Source organism: Dermacentor andersoni, chromosome 11, assembly GCF_023375885.2.
Source record: "Dermacentor andersoni chromosome 11, qqDerAnde1_hic_scaffold, whole genome shotgun sequence".
Taxonomy (NCBI): domain Eukaryota; kingdom Metazoa; phylum Arthropoda; class Arachnida; order Ixodida; family Ixodidae; genus Dermacentor; species Dermacentor andersoni.
This window is the reverse complement of record NC_092824.1, coordinates 58,692,802-58,710,205: the sequence shown is the minus strand read 5'-3', so window position 1 is coordinate 58,710,205 and position 17,404 is coordinate 58,692,802.

Here is a 17,404-nt window from a genome sequence, read left to right as displayed (position 1 = left end):
GCACAGCAGGTGGTCGTTGTTTTCTTCGGTGCCACAGACCTCGCATGCTGCACTGTCAGTAACTCCAATTAATGTAGAGTATGCCTTTGTGAAGGCAACGCCTAACCAAAGGCAACACGGAAGCGTAGCTTCGCGTGGAGGAAGTCCGAGTGGAGGTCGGAGTTGCAGGGAGGGGTTTAGTCGATGCAGTCGTGTAAGTCGTAAGTTTGGCGAGTTCCACTCGGTCACTGTGAGACTGCGTGCCAGGTGTCGAAGCTGTCTTGCAGCGTCAGTCCTCGAAAGCGGAATTGGAACGCTGTGCTTTTCTTGATGGGCTGTGCGAGCAGCGTTATCGGCGGAATCATTGCCACTGATTCCACAGTGGCCAGGTACCTATTGAAAAATGACCTCGTGGCCTTTTTGTCGGACATTATGGTAAAGTTTCACGACTTCGTATGCCAATAGGTCATGACATCTGTGTCGGAGAACTGACTGCGTGCACTGTAATGCCGGTTTTGAAGCACAGAACACAGCCCATTTTCGAGGTCTTTCAGAATCAATGAATTCCAGTGCTCGACGCAGGGCCGTTAGTTCTGCCGCCGTTGAGGTCGTGACATGCGATGTCTTGAACCGCAGTGTCATTCCTCGCGTTGGTATAACCACGGCACCACCAGAACTGTACGACGTAGTCGATCCATCGGTATAGATGTGCACGTGGTTGCTGTACTTTTCATGCAGAAGAAGTAAGCTCAGCTGTTTTAGAGCAGGGGCCTGTAGATCTGTCTTCTTCTGTAGTCCTGGAATCATTAGATGTACTTGTGGACGGCTCAAACACCACGGAGGAAACGCTCGCTTGGCCACAGTTGCGTACCCTGAAGTAAACGACGCAGGATGTGCCCTGACAATACCGATAAATATCCAGCAGGGCCTTGCAGCAGTGAGGCTCGCCAAGTGGTGGGAAGGGGTCCTAGCATAACGCCTGAGATGCATACGCATTGTCTCAACGGTAATGTGCGTGGTGATTGGGTAATCTTGCGCAAGGGCAATGGTTTCAGCCGTTGATGCACTGCGTGCTAAGCCAAGACATATCTTAAGGGCTTGGGCTTGAATACTCTGAATCGTAGGCAGGTTAGTCTTGCAGGTGTTGGATATTGCAGGCAGGCTGTATCGCAGAAATCCAACGAACAACACCATGTACAGCTGTAACATAGCGTGTACAGATGCTCCCCAACTTTTTCCTGCAAGGGACCTGAACAGGTGACAGATAGCAGTCAGCCGTTTTTTCACGTAATTGACGTGCGGAGTCCAAGACAGGTCTGTGTCAATTACGACTCCCAAGAACCTGTGACTTCTGCTGTATGGTATAAGTTGTCCGTTAATAGATACGCCGTAACCAGGTTACGCACGTGTGAAGCTTCTGAAAGCGATCGCATGCACAATGGAAGGAATGTTCATGTCGTTATTTTGTCCGGAGATAGATGTGTGTTGCAGTGTGCGTCGCCTAATAGATAAAGCACCGGGCAGTTGCACTTGGGAATCGGGTGCAAATACCCCCATCAAACACATAACTTCTTTTGCCCTTCATTTCTTTGTCATTGCGGCAACCAGTTGGTATACTGGACGTACGATGAAACTCATGGCGCGATCCCATAAATGCCTCAACAAACACTTGCGTCTTTATCGTCGCGCACACCGTTTCAGTGCTTGCAACTCCATGCTCCTGCTCTCTGCGAGACGCATGAAATCGCAAGGAACGTCGAACAGCAAGGCAATGTCCTACTGTACTGGTCATTTAAGAAAGCTTCTCGGGTGCAGAACCCATGGCTCGCAAACCCAGCTACGTGAGATTGGTCATTCGTTTTATATCGGGGGCATTTCATGATTACGAGCCAACCAATTAAGCGATGCATTCATTGAAGGCGAACGTGAGAATCTATTACAATAAAAGCATAGAGGCTGGCTCAGAGATAGTAGTACTTTATCCTACTCATCGGCTCAAAGGGAAGGGGAAATGGAGAAGAAATTAGAAGGTATGAATGTTGACAATGAGAATAGGCAGAAGGGTGCGTTCTTTTTAGACCCTCGTGGGGCGAAGCAATTTACTGAATGAAAACACGCGATAACGGAAGGCAGGCTTTGGTCTGATGGAGGAGTGGGGATATGGACAGGTCTCGATATAATGAACAATTAGGTGCGAAAAGATCACAGGCACACGCATTCAGTGTCAGTGTATGTTAAACCTGGCTTCATACAAACTATCTTCTTCCACGTGTGACATGGAGCTATTTCTCCCTGTGTTGCGCACAACTATGATATCATTACTGCCGTTTGCAGAAGTACAGCGCGGCCGATTACGAATTTGATCCCACATTAACAAAAAGCTGCGACGCAAGTTTGATGCACAGAATACGACCTGGTGTTGGATTTACACGGTACTGTGCGCACACGCACCATGACATGCAGCAGGAAATTGCAACAACTACCGTGTACCAGAGATACCAGAATATACATGCTTCGTCTGTCCACACACACACACAATCCAGCAATGCAGTTTAGACTTTTGTATCGAAATCATCGATGAAAGACGACTCCCAGAGAATTTTATTCCGGGTGCTTGACCTCATCGTGCATATTGTACACTGTGAGCCTTGCTGCAACTTGAACACGACAGAGGACTGTACTCAGTGGTTTGATAGAAGTACTCTGCTGTGTGTTGGCTTAAGAATTCATCGCACCAACACTGTTTTCATCAACATCCTTCATCCGTCTGTTTCCCCATTTTCCTTCATCAGCCTAGAGTAGCAGGTTAAGGTGCCTAAACTCATGGGCTCTCTGATTTTCCAGAAATGAAATTCCTCGTATATTCAATCAACCTATAAACCTACAGAGAAGCGTGCGCTACCAAGTGCGATCTATCGTTTACACAACTAACTGACTGACCGACTGATTGATTGATTGATTGATTGATTGATTGATTGATTGATTGATTGATTGATTGATTGATTGATTGATTGAATATGTTTACTCTCGTAAAGGAACACTCAGGCTATGAGAGACATTGTAGCGAACTACTGATTATAACCGGTGGTTCTGTGCCATCCACCAACGCACATTGGACGAGTGTCTTCGCCTTTCCCACTCGCCTTTCCCTCTAGCTCTAGAATTTCAGTGGAGAAAAGCTTGAAGACAAAGCATTTTACCGACCAACCGCGCCAGTAACGTTTGCTAAGTCCCGTTCCTTATCGCTGTATTCTATAATCTATAATCTTATCGCTATATAAGGTTATGAACTATCGCATTGCAGTTGCTGATTTCTCCACCATCGCCAGCAGTGAAACGTTAGTGGGCTCACGGTACCAAGAGCGAAATAGTTTCTCCACAATGGTCGATGTTCGTGATCAGCAGAGTGACGCTCTCGGTCAATCACTGGCCCGTTTAACTTATGAACGGGCCGTGTAGCATTTCAGGTACCTTTTATGTCATAGTACACTGAAGGGTCGCGTGCTTAGTAAGCCAAAGGAGCGATAGCGCTAACTTCTTGCCACCTTGACGTGAAAACTGAAATTATACCATCGAGATTACTTGCGAAGTAAGAAATCGGTGGCTACAGAAAGACAAGCTTACGTCTTTTTGTAGGGGTACATTTGTGCGTTTTCTCCTTTCATTACTGCGCAGAAGTACTTCGTTGTACGCCGTAAGTACAAGTATAGCAACGAAGCTCAGTGTTTTGTTCTCGAAGAGCCGCTGAAACTGCAAAGAGAAGCAATGAAGGGCTGTCGTGCTTGGCTGCAAATGCGAAAACGATTGCTCTGTAGAACAAGAAGCCACGCAAGCTGCCTGGAGGGTGTGACAAATGACACTTCTGGGAGAACACGACGTGTGCTCACAGACGACACGAATAAATTGTGACTGTTACTGCGGACGCTATAAAAACATGCTCTAAAGACGCACCAAACCTAGGTGCTCAGTGACAAGAGGAGGTTAGACAATGATCACTTCTGTCGAAAACCGCTGTTGCGAAACAATCAGCAAACATAGCGCATGAAAGATTTGCAAATCTGTTCGTTTTTTGGTGGCTCCTCCAAAGCATGAGTTCTTTTCTGTGTGTGAATATGGCTGGCATAAAAGATTGGCTTCCACAAACAGTTCAGCGGGTCACGTTCATACATGGAACATTTATACATAAATACCCTGTTAGACATTTGTGATTGGGTAATATAGCATTTCTGCATTTTCTCCCGACTCGTAGAGTTTTGTGACTGTTATTTGCCATTAAGGTATTTTTGTACACCACCGTGATACTCTGATTATTTTCGGGTGCCTCGTTAACTCAACGTCAAGCCTGTGGATTTGAAAGACTTGCTAACGAAGAAGCTCGCTTGCTGTATCGCATTAACACTAATTTCGCTTGCACTGAACCTTGCTTCTTTAATAGTGACGATAGGCTTCCCCGCTTTGTGCTTCATGTGGTGAGATCGGCAAAGTGAAACCATTTATCCGGTTATGCCCCCAGTTTGACACGGCCAGAATAGCGCTGCAACACAGTCTACGAAAGAACTATTTCACACGCGAGAGCTGTGAAGATATAGGATTCCTTGAAGGGTCCACAGTAATCAGTATTTGAGTTCTACGATATTTCATTACCTTTGTTCCAGACACAGAGTTGGGCAACGTCTGGTGACACGTTAAAACATTTGCCTGAAACTTTCATATCCAATAATCCGATATGAAACATATAGGATGCTTTATAAAGACCAGTTTTTACCATTTGTCATGGGGAAGGTATTGGATATGGGAGTTATGGGGAATACAGATTTTCAGTAGGAACAGAAGAACATATCACATGCCCAGGCAGAACGAGTTCCGCCTAAGCATTTCAGGCTAACTCCAACTGATGGGACACCAACACCGCCTCTACCACGTCACCATGAAACATGGTACAAGCAGCTACGATGTATATACTTATTGAGCCTAGGAGCAGCTCTACATAATAAAATATTTCAGCGAAGATTTTAACGGTTTATTTTTAAGAGTGAGAAGAGCAAACTGCCTAAACATCTGTTTCATCTCTTACAGCGAAGCTGTATATGGCTATGTTAACGAAAAAGTGTGCGAAAAAGACGCAGAAGAGAAAGAGAGAAGCGACAAACACGCGCGCTACTCGCAACTAACAGTTTATTTCCAAAGAAACAGAATAAGTAGAAAACCACGCTGTAAGGGAAACAACCGTCCTCTCAAGTTTGCACGGGAAAAACGGAAGTAACAAACACGTGGCAACAGCAAAGCTGGCTAATCAGGAACTGATTTGCACACACTCCAGAAGGTATGACACTTCTCCCTCTGACAACTCGCCCAGCTCTCAGTTTGGTGACTACATGGCTAGCCGATTCATCTGTCCTGCCATCCGTCTGTCTGTCGGTCGCCTGTACGTGGAAAACACCTCCGGCGCAAAGCCATGCGCATGCGCGAAAATAAATAGAGAAAGAGAGGCGCGCGATCAGCCAATGCTACCTAGATGGCACAAGGCCTGTTTACTCCGATCCATGACATCACGCTACCTGGCCCGAAATTTCCATTGACAGGGCTGGCGTGGTGAAAGCGATGACGTCAAAATCACTGCTGCCTGCTCGCGACCATCCCCATTAGATTCTATGGCGGTAGGGCCAAGAAACATCACGTCATAGATTGGAACGAAAAGGCCTTGTGCTGCCTAGGTGGTGTTGGATTAGCTGCTGCAGTAGTGACGTCGTTGCTCTCCGTCGAAGATGAGCGCGCGCGCAGCAATTTCTCTCCAGCTCCGAAATGGGTAGGTCTTGCGTCATGCGTACTCGTCATAAGCAAGGCAGCTTTCGGTCAGCAACGCCGCGCGCATAACCGGGAACAAGCTCGTCTGCAGCCCGGTTAAGCTGCTGCAGCCAGGACACAAGAACAGACTCTGTGCAGCCAAGCGCAAGCAGCAGCTGCGGGCCGAGGATCCGGCAGCCCACCAAGTCGTCGTTTAATGAACCGTCGGGTTTAAGGTAGTGATAAACACCGGGGCCGCACGCTTCAGTTTCGCTGGTTAACCGTCTGTACGGAGTGCTTGGGCGGTGATTTTTTAGTAGCAATTTGTTAGCAACCGATCACATTATATATGCGCAATAATTGGCGAACTTCTCAATTTACCTTCAAAACAATTACTGTACGTGTCGTAATATAGGAGCGTCTACCGAGGAGAGTTGAACGCACTACAAGTTAGTAATACTATACCGACTTTCACTTTCATCTCTGGCCAACAAATGCGCGATAAAATACCGTATGTCCCAGCTAACGTTAGCGAAGCTGTTCAATGAAAATAAAGATTTGAAAAACACGGTCCGCGATATAATATTGGGACCTGCGTTATTACGATGTTAATGGTCTGGTGACCGAACACCACATATAGGTTGTGAAATCATATATTGCACCATGTTTGTAAAATATTTTTTTTTTCGTTGAGCAGCTATGCTAACGTCAACTCGGACAGCTCTACAGTGAGGTTATAAGTATAATCCGATAGCGCAATTATGGTTTATAATTTCTATATATTAATTTCTATATGGTTGACTTACCTGTGCTCCATCCCTGCATTTGTCTTATTGCCGATGATCGTGTGCATTCTCGTAACGTATGTTGTGATAATGATCAAGTAACTCTTCAAAATGATTTAGTCTCAAGGACACGTGCTATATGCCCTGGTTAATGACCCTAAATCTTACTGAAACTAAATTTATGCACTTAACCAACCGAGGCACCCGATGCCCCACTTCGTATCCTTTTCAAACTTTATTTTGTGGAACTTGTCTCAACCTACGAGTATCTTAGCGTTCATTGGCATCACGACTTAAACTGGAACCATCTCCTTCACTACACCTTTGCAGCTCATAATCGCTTGCGATCACCAAACACAGCTTAAAACGTGCTCTGTTAACATACGTGAATTTTCTTAACTACACTAATCAGTCCGAAGCTCGCGTACGCGTCGGCAAATATGAGATCGGAGTCAGGCATGCATTGTCAATGGCATTTAATCTATTGCGAACCACGGCATGCTCGCTACATCTTTACTGACTATTCTTCTTACACTAGCGCTTCATGGTTAAAAGGAATGTGGCGATATACAAGCGCTATGTCTTCCCCACACATCAGCTCGTTTTTACGCGTTTCACAAACTTGATCATCGTACTTTCCTTTATGGCGATTTATTTCAGTCTTCGTCTGATATCTTTCCGATCCGGGATGACCATTTGAATATGAAGCGCGTACCCCACCCCACGTTACAATATGCGCTCTAGTTAAATCCCCGCAGCATCATTGAATGGAACAGCTTGCATCCCGATATCGTCGCGCAAGCTGACCCTGTAAAATTTCTCATGTTACACACTGCGAAATAGTTGCCTTATGATTAGTTCTTTTTATTTGTTTGCTACGAGTAGTTATTAAATACTTATGGTAATATTGTATTCCTTGTAAATGTGCATAATGTCCCCACAAGTTCATGCTGTGTGCATTACCATTTTTGTATATTTTAGGACATCTAAAGCTTTGGGTAGACAGGTTAAAAAAGAATTACTACTTGAATAGTTATTGACCTAATTTAGGTCCATACGCAAACAACATTTCAGTCATCGATCTTTTTGCACGAATGTACTCTCCATGTCCTGAAATGAAAGTCAACAAGCTGTTTTAATTTTATTTGACATAGAAATCGATTTAGCCCCCAGCCCCCTCATCCCTCACCCCCTCCCACATTACAAACATAAGGAATTCATTGGTCCACATTATTTCCAAGCCCTGACATCCCCTTTTCCTCTTCGCCGAGCTCTTTCCCCCAAATCGCAAAAACTGTGGCGTATCCTATAGCCCATGAGTTGCGTTGGCACATTTAATATGAATTTTGTGCAGAGAGAGAGAAGGAAAACCTCCAAAATTGTACGGAACACAAATGCATTTGGCGGCAAGTGTGTCAACCCTGGAAAAGTTTCTACAGGGCCAAATGCCTATCACCATGAAATGACGCAGAACTACCCTTTCATACTCTTTCAAATAGATCGCAAGTACTGCCATTGGCATCGATTCGTAAATGAAAGGCGGAGCCGAAAGCAGGCGCAGCATTATTTGCACTCGAGCTTCAGTCCAGAGTTCACAATTCAATAAATCAATAGACGGAAAAAGCGGAAAGTGATGTCGGCCTCCAATAAAAATACCAACAACTTTCGTGAGTTTGGGGGCACAAAGACACCGTGCGGCTATATTGTTACGCGAACAAAGGATTAAGCCTGGAGACTATTTACAAAGTATGTTTACAAAGGGTAACGGCAGTTCTGGCCAGTTCAGCCGACAGCTCGAAAGCCCGAGAGCGTTCGTCGTCTTCGTCGGGGCGCCCGCGTGCATCGGCCGGAAGAAACACGCAATATGCATGTATCAATATATATGCGCCTATAGTTGAGGATTCGTAGTTTACGCACGTCATTTGCTTGACCCGGCAATTGCGGTAAAATTACATCACATTTCCTCGATTAAAAAATAAAAACATCCAATTCTTGTAGTGATTGCCCCTACATTCTGATTTCACAGAAATTCGCAGCAATAGGGATGGCAACAAGTTGGGAGATTGTCTTTATTGTTACAAGACTGATCTCGAAAATATTGAAGAACGCTTTCGACCAAATTACTAACGCCCCAACGGCAACTTGTTAGACTTGAAGAAAGGAAAAAAATAAAGCCCTGGGATCATGGCCTCGTGCGTCTGCGATGCCACAATACCTTTGTTGCATTTGTTTTTAGATGCCCTATTTTTGGTGACAACCTATAGATTCAGTAAAAGCTCCACCCACAAAACTGCGGTGCACGTGGTCTCCGCGCTCCAGCTTTCCGAAACGAGTACCTGAGAAAGGTGAATCATCAATTTCGCATCTGAAAGACCACCAGGCCAGCTGAGGTCAGCTCTGAACTGCGCCATCACGGTGGTTTCAGTAAGCGCGACCACGCACGTCCACACCGCATTCTGCTAAATTTCCCAAGTGCTAAATACTGCATGTTTTAAACCAAGCAGATAAGAGCTTCATCGTTCCTTGCTTGCAACCGTGCGAGAAGAGATAGTCCACTTGATCTGGGCTTGCCGGTTGTTAGGAAGAAACAGCAGCCCAAGCTCTTGCATTGAACATTCAGCATAGGCTTGCAACCCTTTCGCTACTACACATCCTTAGCCGATTAAGTAAAAGCGCTTGTGCATCTCGCACAACGAAGATACTTAAAAAAATCGTATGAAACAATGGTACTAATGAGATATTTACGTGCATGTTGTTATATGTTTGCGTAGGCTGTGTATCTGTCTCTTGTAGTGTGCGTATCATTTCATTTTTCATCATACCCACCTTGAGAAGCAGGCAAATTGCTTCAGCATTCCCTAATAAGCCCCTCCTCCCCCCACTCCCTCTCTCTCTCTCTGCCTCTTCATCTACCCTAAAACTGGTCAGTACGTTCTGGTCCCAAGCTAAAATCACTGACACAGATACGATGAAATCAGCCGTCTTAAACACGCAGCGAAGCGCAAATCGCTTGGCATAAAGATAACAAGCGAATATATTTGAATGGCACAGCTATGCAAACATTTTTGAGTTGGACAGTGGTATATATGCTGCTGTATTCCTATGCGGTTGCCGTCTGTAGACTATGGCCCCACGTGCCGAAACTGAACGTTGAATGATTCAGTGCATTTATATGCGTTCATGTACTGCCAACCTTTCAGATTCCATATTTGAATTTTTCAGTGTGAACTGCTGTCTTTTAGTTTCCCCCTTTCCCCCCTTCTCTGGGAATTAACCAACTAGGTTCACGCGCACCAACTGGACAAGCACCCACTCACGGCAAACAACGTTCTTGGAAACTGGCCTACGCGAACATCAGTGCGAGTCGCTATGAAGGCACTGCCGCGTTTTTTAAAAGGCACTGCATTTTGTAACGAATTATGACTCTACACTGTGTGACGTACATTGTATCAGTGGGACGTTGACACTGTGTAACAATATTCAGTTCAGTTGAGTTTATTTCATTAAGAGTCCCCCGTAGGGGCATTACGTGAAGGGTGGGTTTTTATAAAGTAGCGAAAAACATCGTGAGAGATAATTATTTAACAAAATGGTTGGTTACAAGTTCTGTCAACGAAGATGGACAAGTGGTAGAAGCGATGTTGGTGGGAAGGCCGTTCCAGTCTGTGGCGGTGCGTACGAAAAAGAAGAAAAAGGAGGCTGTGACGCTGTGAATATGTGACGCTTTCGTAGGCTGTGTGACAGTGCCCACAGTAACAGTTCTGTATTGTGTGTGCGTGTGTGTATCTTTTCTTTTCGTATTCGTTTTCTATCATCTATTCATGGAGAAAGGAAAGAGATAGGAGGGAGCATTATGTCACGCCGCCAGCCTTGGCAAGCGAACGCTGCGTCCAGCCATAGTGGCGGCCCAGCACGTCACCTCTTACGTCGTGACCCCGGAGGAAATTCGATATTTGCCGATACCTTTGTTTACCGGTAGTTTTTATTCGGTGCGCGCTCAGCCGGCAGCTGCTAACTGTTCAGATGGGGGCCTCCATGGCTGCTCAGCTGCTCTGCCTGTATCTCCGGTCACATTTTTCGCTGGATGCTTATTCCGCTTTGGTTGTTTCCTGCAAGGCATGTGTTCCGCACTTTGGCCGAGTTGTGAGAGGTTCACAATCCAATGTACGTCAGCGCATTTAGGCTACAGGTACACTTCGGACGAAGTAAACAGACGGTTGTGATCGATAAGAAGCGATTTGTATTCGTCACATTTTTGACCGAGGCGTTCCCCGTGTGTACTTTGCACTGTTATGCGAGCTTTATTGGTCTGCATTGTCGCAGGACCAGTGGCATCTTACGCATGAAGGTTTGCACGGATGCGCTTGATCGCACTGCGTGAGAGGAGTCATCTTTGCAGGTGACACGAGGTGGAGCTTATTGACTCAGATGACCCTGACTCGGGCAAGAAACGGTGAGTTGCATTTGCTACGTATGTCCTATGCTGTCTTCTCGTAAAACGCGGTGCGTTGTCAATTTATCCTCTCCCAAGAAAAGCAGCAGAAACTGCAAACAGCGCTTGTTCCAGCTGTTTGAGTTTGGGACTAATATACGGCCGGTTCACGCGGTCTCCGCAATGTTTCCTAGCACTGACGCTGCTTTGAACACTGCGTACTGTGAATGCGAACAAGCGTTAGGTCATGGGACGAATGCGATCTTATTACAACAAATATGAGGGTTTACATGCCAAAACCACGATCTCTTTATGAGGCACGCCGTAGTGAAGGACACCGGAATAATTTGGGCCACCCAGAGTTCTTAAACGTTCACCTAAATCTCAGTACACGGGAGCTTTCGCATTTCGCCCCCGTCGTAACATGTATCGGCGAAAGAAAGAGAATGGTGTGCTCCACCTCAAAAACTAAACTTTGCTTTGTCCCTCACATTAGAACTCACATGTTTACCAAAACAGTTTTTAGCCTCCCTTTATAAGTGAACGATATGCGTGCTTAGCTTTTCAAATGAAAGCAGACATTACTGTGCAATTTACTGCAACACGAACCGCAGCGCACACTTACTGCAAAGCAGTCAGCAGTGCAGCAACGCCGCGCACCTTTCGCAGAGGCCTGCAACGTTTGCCTTCAGCTACCGACACACTTGAAAGGCTTTCTCTCTGATGCGGCTGACCGAACGAACACGCATAGCGCAACACCGCGATTCGATGCTACAGTCCAGAAACGTGAGCGTGGCATTAAGCAAAAGCGCCTGGGTGGTAGCCATGTTTTTGTTCATTTGAAGTGTTTCAAATGGTTTCGAATGTGTATATATAAAAAGAAATCAACCGGGAGTACGAAAACCTACCACGCGCTCTGGCGTTTTTGCCAAGTGTTGACGTTTTTACCAATCGCGTTGAGGCATGCACCCTCTCCTTACTTCCTTCCTCCGTGCATCTATTGCATTCCCTTCCCCCTCCTCCAATACAGGGTAGCCAAACGGGAATAATCTCTAGTTAACTTCCCTGCCTTTTTTTTTCTAATACCTTTCTATCTATCTTTCTCTCTTCGCAGCACCTACCATGTACCATGGGCCAGATCTGCTAGTTACGATCTAAATAACAATAAAATTGAACGTTCTTCAATTGCCAAGTGGTTAGAAGTAGCGCCGTAGTGGAAGGGGTAGGACTTACTTATACCGCCTAGGGTTGTCTGACCACCATGCAAATGACGGTGCTAGGATTTTTTTTCACTCTTCTCCCACCATATCAAGGTTGCCTCGACGGGGAATCGCACCCGTGACATTGTGCTCTGCAGCACACCGACACAGTTAATTCAGCCCGCTTTACCCCTAGTGTCTTAACAACCAGTTTTTCTTCTCGCATCTTACTTCAAGGGCTGTTCTCGTAACAAAAGCACTGATAGCACTCCACGCACAAACCGTGGTTATTCTAAGAACACCTTCTAGAATGCCGCACGGATCGAATAATATCCCGTCTTTGCATCTACTCTATGCGTGCAAACGCCAAATTCTGCTCACCTCATGAAAAATTCACTCTGAAGCATCTACTCTGGCCCACTACAGACTAGAAAAAGTATGGCTTTTTGCTTTACGCTCTCATAAAATTTCAGTCAACTTCTCAGTTCGAGACGCTTGCGTACTACGTAAGCATGCAAGCTTTTAGTTGGAGATTCATGTTTTAATATATGGTTATCGGTTTAGCCAAGCACCCTTTTCTTCCAGTTTTTATTTGTTTTTTTGTCATGTGACAAACTTATTCTCCACCTAAATATACAGCATGGATTCATTAGCTGAACGGCGGAGCTAGAACAACCTATACATTGCTGTATGGCCTCCTATGCACGTAGAAAAAGATTTATGATGGACAGGAGAGGAGTGCTCTCTAACGCATAGATTGCACCGTAATCTATCTTAACTCAAACTCTCAGCCATGAACGTTTCGCGTGATACAACCGTCGTTTTTAGGCTGTAGTGCTACGGAAGATTAAATTTCTCTCTTTTCCCGAGAAAGCTACCAGACGCTGCATCAAGAAGATTAATTTTTTCCCTGAGTGCTTTTAACATTGGAAGGATTTCTTGAATCACATATTGCATTTGAAGCATGTTCTGCTTTGAACTAAATATATACGTGAAAACAAGTAAAGTTTTCCACTTTTTAATATAAAGTTTCGAAAGTATGGTTAGAAAGCTGGCTTTCCACTCGCATCAAGATTAGTGAGATGCACTGGAAGTGCATTCTTGCAATATTGGGCTTTACATAGTTTGTCCTGCGCAGAGGCGTACTGGAAATTCAGCGCATTTTCTTATGTTTATTATCGTAGGCCCTCTCTACGGTAGAGCGACCACCCAGCTAAGCCGTTGGTCCCGGGTTCGAATCTCGGAAGCGGCCATGAACTTTTTCTTCAATAACGAAGCTTTCTTTTTGAGACACATGTATGGGTTCCTTTTGTAGCTTCGTGCGACAGTCAAGTGTACGGAAATTTTTGCTTTCATGAGCCTTCCCCCGCCTTAGCGACTTAAGAAAAACTGATTTGGCATTACTGCAACTTTGAGAGGGCATTGTGATGACAGTAATTAGGCATAAAAAATATTTCAGCTTAAAATTTAGTTTGTTGCTTTTTTGATGCAATCTTTATTGATTTTGCAGACACTTAGAATTGACAATACAAAAGATTTTCTTTATAGCTACTAGCTTCGGAGCACAAGAATTCTGTCTTTAATGGATAATTAAGTAAGAAGGCCGAATGACCATCGCTGCCTCAGGAGTGCTGACTCCAACCTCAAACTTTGGTTCTTATTTCATCTCAGGCTATGTCACGCTCTGAGCTTCGGTTAAAGAAAATGTATTTTTTTATTCTTCGTAATAGTGGACGTTTGAGGAGTACAAGATATATTAAAACAAACGCGAATCGTTGAGCATCAAGTGCTGTGTGGTCTTTTGTTAATCCAGTAGGAGGTGTTCTCAAAACGTTTGATGTAGCATTTGTTTTAAATGAACTGTTTTTTTAGACCCATTTTCTTGCTTTAAGAGGAAGATTGAATAATCTAGCTAAATATTTCTTAATTCTACTGACACTCACTGTATTATTCAAGAAATTCGCTGAGATTTTTTAAGGTGGTCATATAGCAACGCCAAAAGTTACACGGCGTCGATAGGAAGTGATGCTTTCTCCATATGGTTAAGAAAATAACCATCTTGGCACAGAGACACCGCTGGAGAAGAGCACGGCTGAAAGATGAACACACTGATCTCGCATTCATGTTAAGCACGTACACATTTTGCGCGGAAAGCACACTATGGCGATGCTGTTAAGCTGACCAACCCAGTGGTTATGTCAGAAGTTCTATAGTAGTGCTGAAATCAGTATTATCCTGATTACCTTGGATTTTTTAAACTTGAACCATAGTGTAAATACACCAACATTGATTTTTGCTCCCACCGAAACGAACCTACTGTAACTTGTCATCCCATTCTGGGAGGAAGGCGATGAAAATAATTGCCGATTGAATAGACAAAAGCAGAGACCTAGCTTTTTGTTAAGCTCAAACCTCATCGTCAAAGCTAACCTAAGATGTCCAATTGTTTTGCCGAATTACCAGAGTGGACGCCTTTCTGCTTGAGAAAAAAATATAAAAGAAACAACATAATCATAGCCTGCTCGTCAAGTCGGCAGCGCACGCAAACTCCCACACAGAGCGTATTGTTCGCATGGCAACGATCCGAAGGAGTGCCACAGTCCACGCCGGCGTTGTGGTAAAGCCATGTCTCTTGTGCGTTTTGTTTTATTATCGCGAGACCGGGGCAGCGTAACACGAGGTGATTTGTTTTAAGAAACGCATCACTGCGCCTCGCGCCTGCTTGGGCTACTGAGCCATGCATCTTTTCAGGTCCATTTTTCATCTTCTGCTTTAGTCAATAAGGAGACAATTAAGAGGAGTTACTGCGAAATATTTCGGCTAGAAAAATGAATAAATAAATAAATAAATAAATAAAGCAAGAAAGAAAGAAAGAAGGAAGGTGGTGTTTAGAATTGCCTTGTCAGAGAATAGCGCGAACGTAGAAGAACAAATTTCGCATTTTTATCGCATGCATGAAGAGAAAGTTCAAAACCAGGCGCCAGATCCACTCAGCAAAAGGCAACGACGCTGACTGAGGTGCCAGCACTGACAGCTGTGACAGCAAAACGAGGTTGGCAGCAACAGCAGCACAACCAGTTTCCCTGAGCACATATCTACATACGTTGCTTTTCTACCATGTTTGTGTGAAATGTGCAGCCCTACAGAATTGCAGAGCATGATACATCTCATTCTTTTAAGAACGTAAAGCGCCAGGGATGCTCTTTGACTTGTCAGACGTCGTCAAGTTACAAGAAAACACGCTCGCAGATGTTTTTCTTCTTTACTTTAGGCATTCGTTACGTTGTACCAGAAGTGCATGTGCAGAGTGTTTACATAGAGGCGTAAGTATTTTTACAGCGCCACTAAAATGTACCCAAAATACTTGCACGCATAGTAGAGCTTGGTTTTTGAGTTGCGTGCCATTTGGATTCTGAATTTGAGGAAACACCATAAGAAAACAACTCGAGTGGTAGAAGCATATTACCTGTGTACAGTACCAAAGCGTTAAAAAAAGCTTTTTAAACCTGAAAAATGCAGAAGATAAAAACGTTTGGTGACGCCACCATGAAGTACTCTCCACACCAGCCATACCATGACATGACGTCCTTGAGATCGACGCGGCTCCTGAGGCGTAGGCATTTTTATCGGTAAATAAAAAGAAAGTTATGTGGTTTTACGTCCCAAAACAACGAGCTCATTCTGAGGCACGCCGTTATGAGGGACTCCGGAAATATGGACCAACTGGGGTTGTTTTACGTGCACATAAATCTAAGTACACGGGTATTTTAGCATTTTCCCCCATCGAAATGTGGCCGCCATGGTCGGGATGCGATCTCGTGACCACGTGCTTAGCATCCTAACACCAGAGCCACTAAGCAACCACGGCGGGTATCAGTAAGGCAGGTCTACATCGTATCGAAACGTTTCGAAAACGTTTACTAAGCCACAACGGCCCAAATGCGAATAAAGAAGAGTTTGAAATTTGTAACAAACTAGTGGATCGGTGCGATGTCGGTGCGACAATAAAATAAATAAATCTTCGTGGTTCGTTTTGTGTGTTTCCATTAGACCTTTCATCGGAATAGTAGATAAAATACAGTTCTGAACGTATTCTTTATTGCACTGAATTGATCTAGCGTTCATTTTGGGTGTCCATTTAGAACAAATTACGGAACAACTTCTGTTCCCAGCCTCTACGAAAGTTTCTTTGTGCTACCTGCGGCTGATAACACGTGCACGATAGACACGTGAGTGAAATTTTTCCACCTTGCGAGAACGCGGGTTCTTCACAGTTGCAGGCCTTTTGAACCCCTTCTTTTGTTATATATCCGCAAGAGCGAAGATCAAACGAAAGTCAAGAGCCCCAAGCCAGCTTCAACCAACTCCTCTCACTAACTACTTTAAATATGGCCCTGTCACTGATGAAATCGGCTGAATACGAAAACGCTGTCAGAGGTGCCACATACACCTGTCTGACGTATCCAAGGCAACATTTTCCTCCCCCTTGTCCTCTGTTTCTAGTAATATAGTCTGTGACGCGCGCTGTGACCAAGGAGCGCGTCGAACGCTCTTCAGTGCAGTTGTTTTTAATCAGATAAATGCTTGGAAGATAACACGTCAATTGCAACATGTGTGTGTCGGCCTCTGCTCCATTTTGTTGATAGAATGTGTGAGACACGTTGTCGGACAAGAGCTACTCGGCTGCCGACCACACGGGCCTTATATATTGGTAACATTCGTCGCAGGGCATTGCGCAATGCATAAATATGAAATGAATATACGTAAAGAACAGGATACACTGAACAAAAACACGGAAAAATAAAGAATAACGCGCGAACTAACAAAAAGTTCAAAATTTCGCGAGGAAGCTCTTGAGCTGCTTAGCAAGTACGTGGGCTGGACAGGCCACTTGGTACAATGAGTGAATAAGTGCTCAGACACCGGAAACAAATTAAAAATAACCAGTGGCTATGGGAAGTAAGCATCATTCAGAGTTGAACGGAAGTGTTGAGACATATGCAGAACTATCACAGATGTCGTGAGTTAATGAAGTAACATATGTATATACGCATCAATGAAGAAGTAAAAAAATATGTTGATACAACAAGCTATGTTGCTGGTCATTCAATGAAAATTTTCCAGCTTCTTTGTTATATATACTAATTACATGCGTGACTGGCTTTTAAGCCGTGCATAATGTAATTCTCCATATGCGATGCCATTTAGTTTTTTTTTTTTCAAGC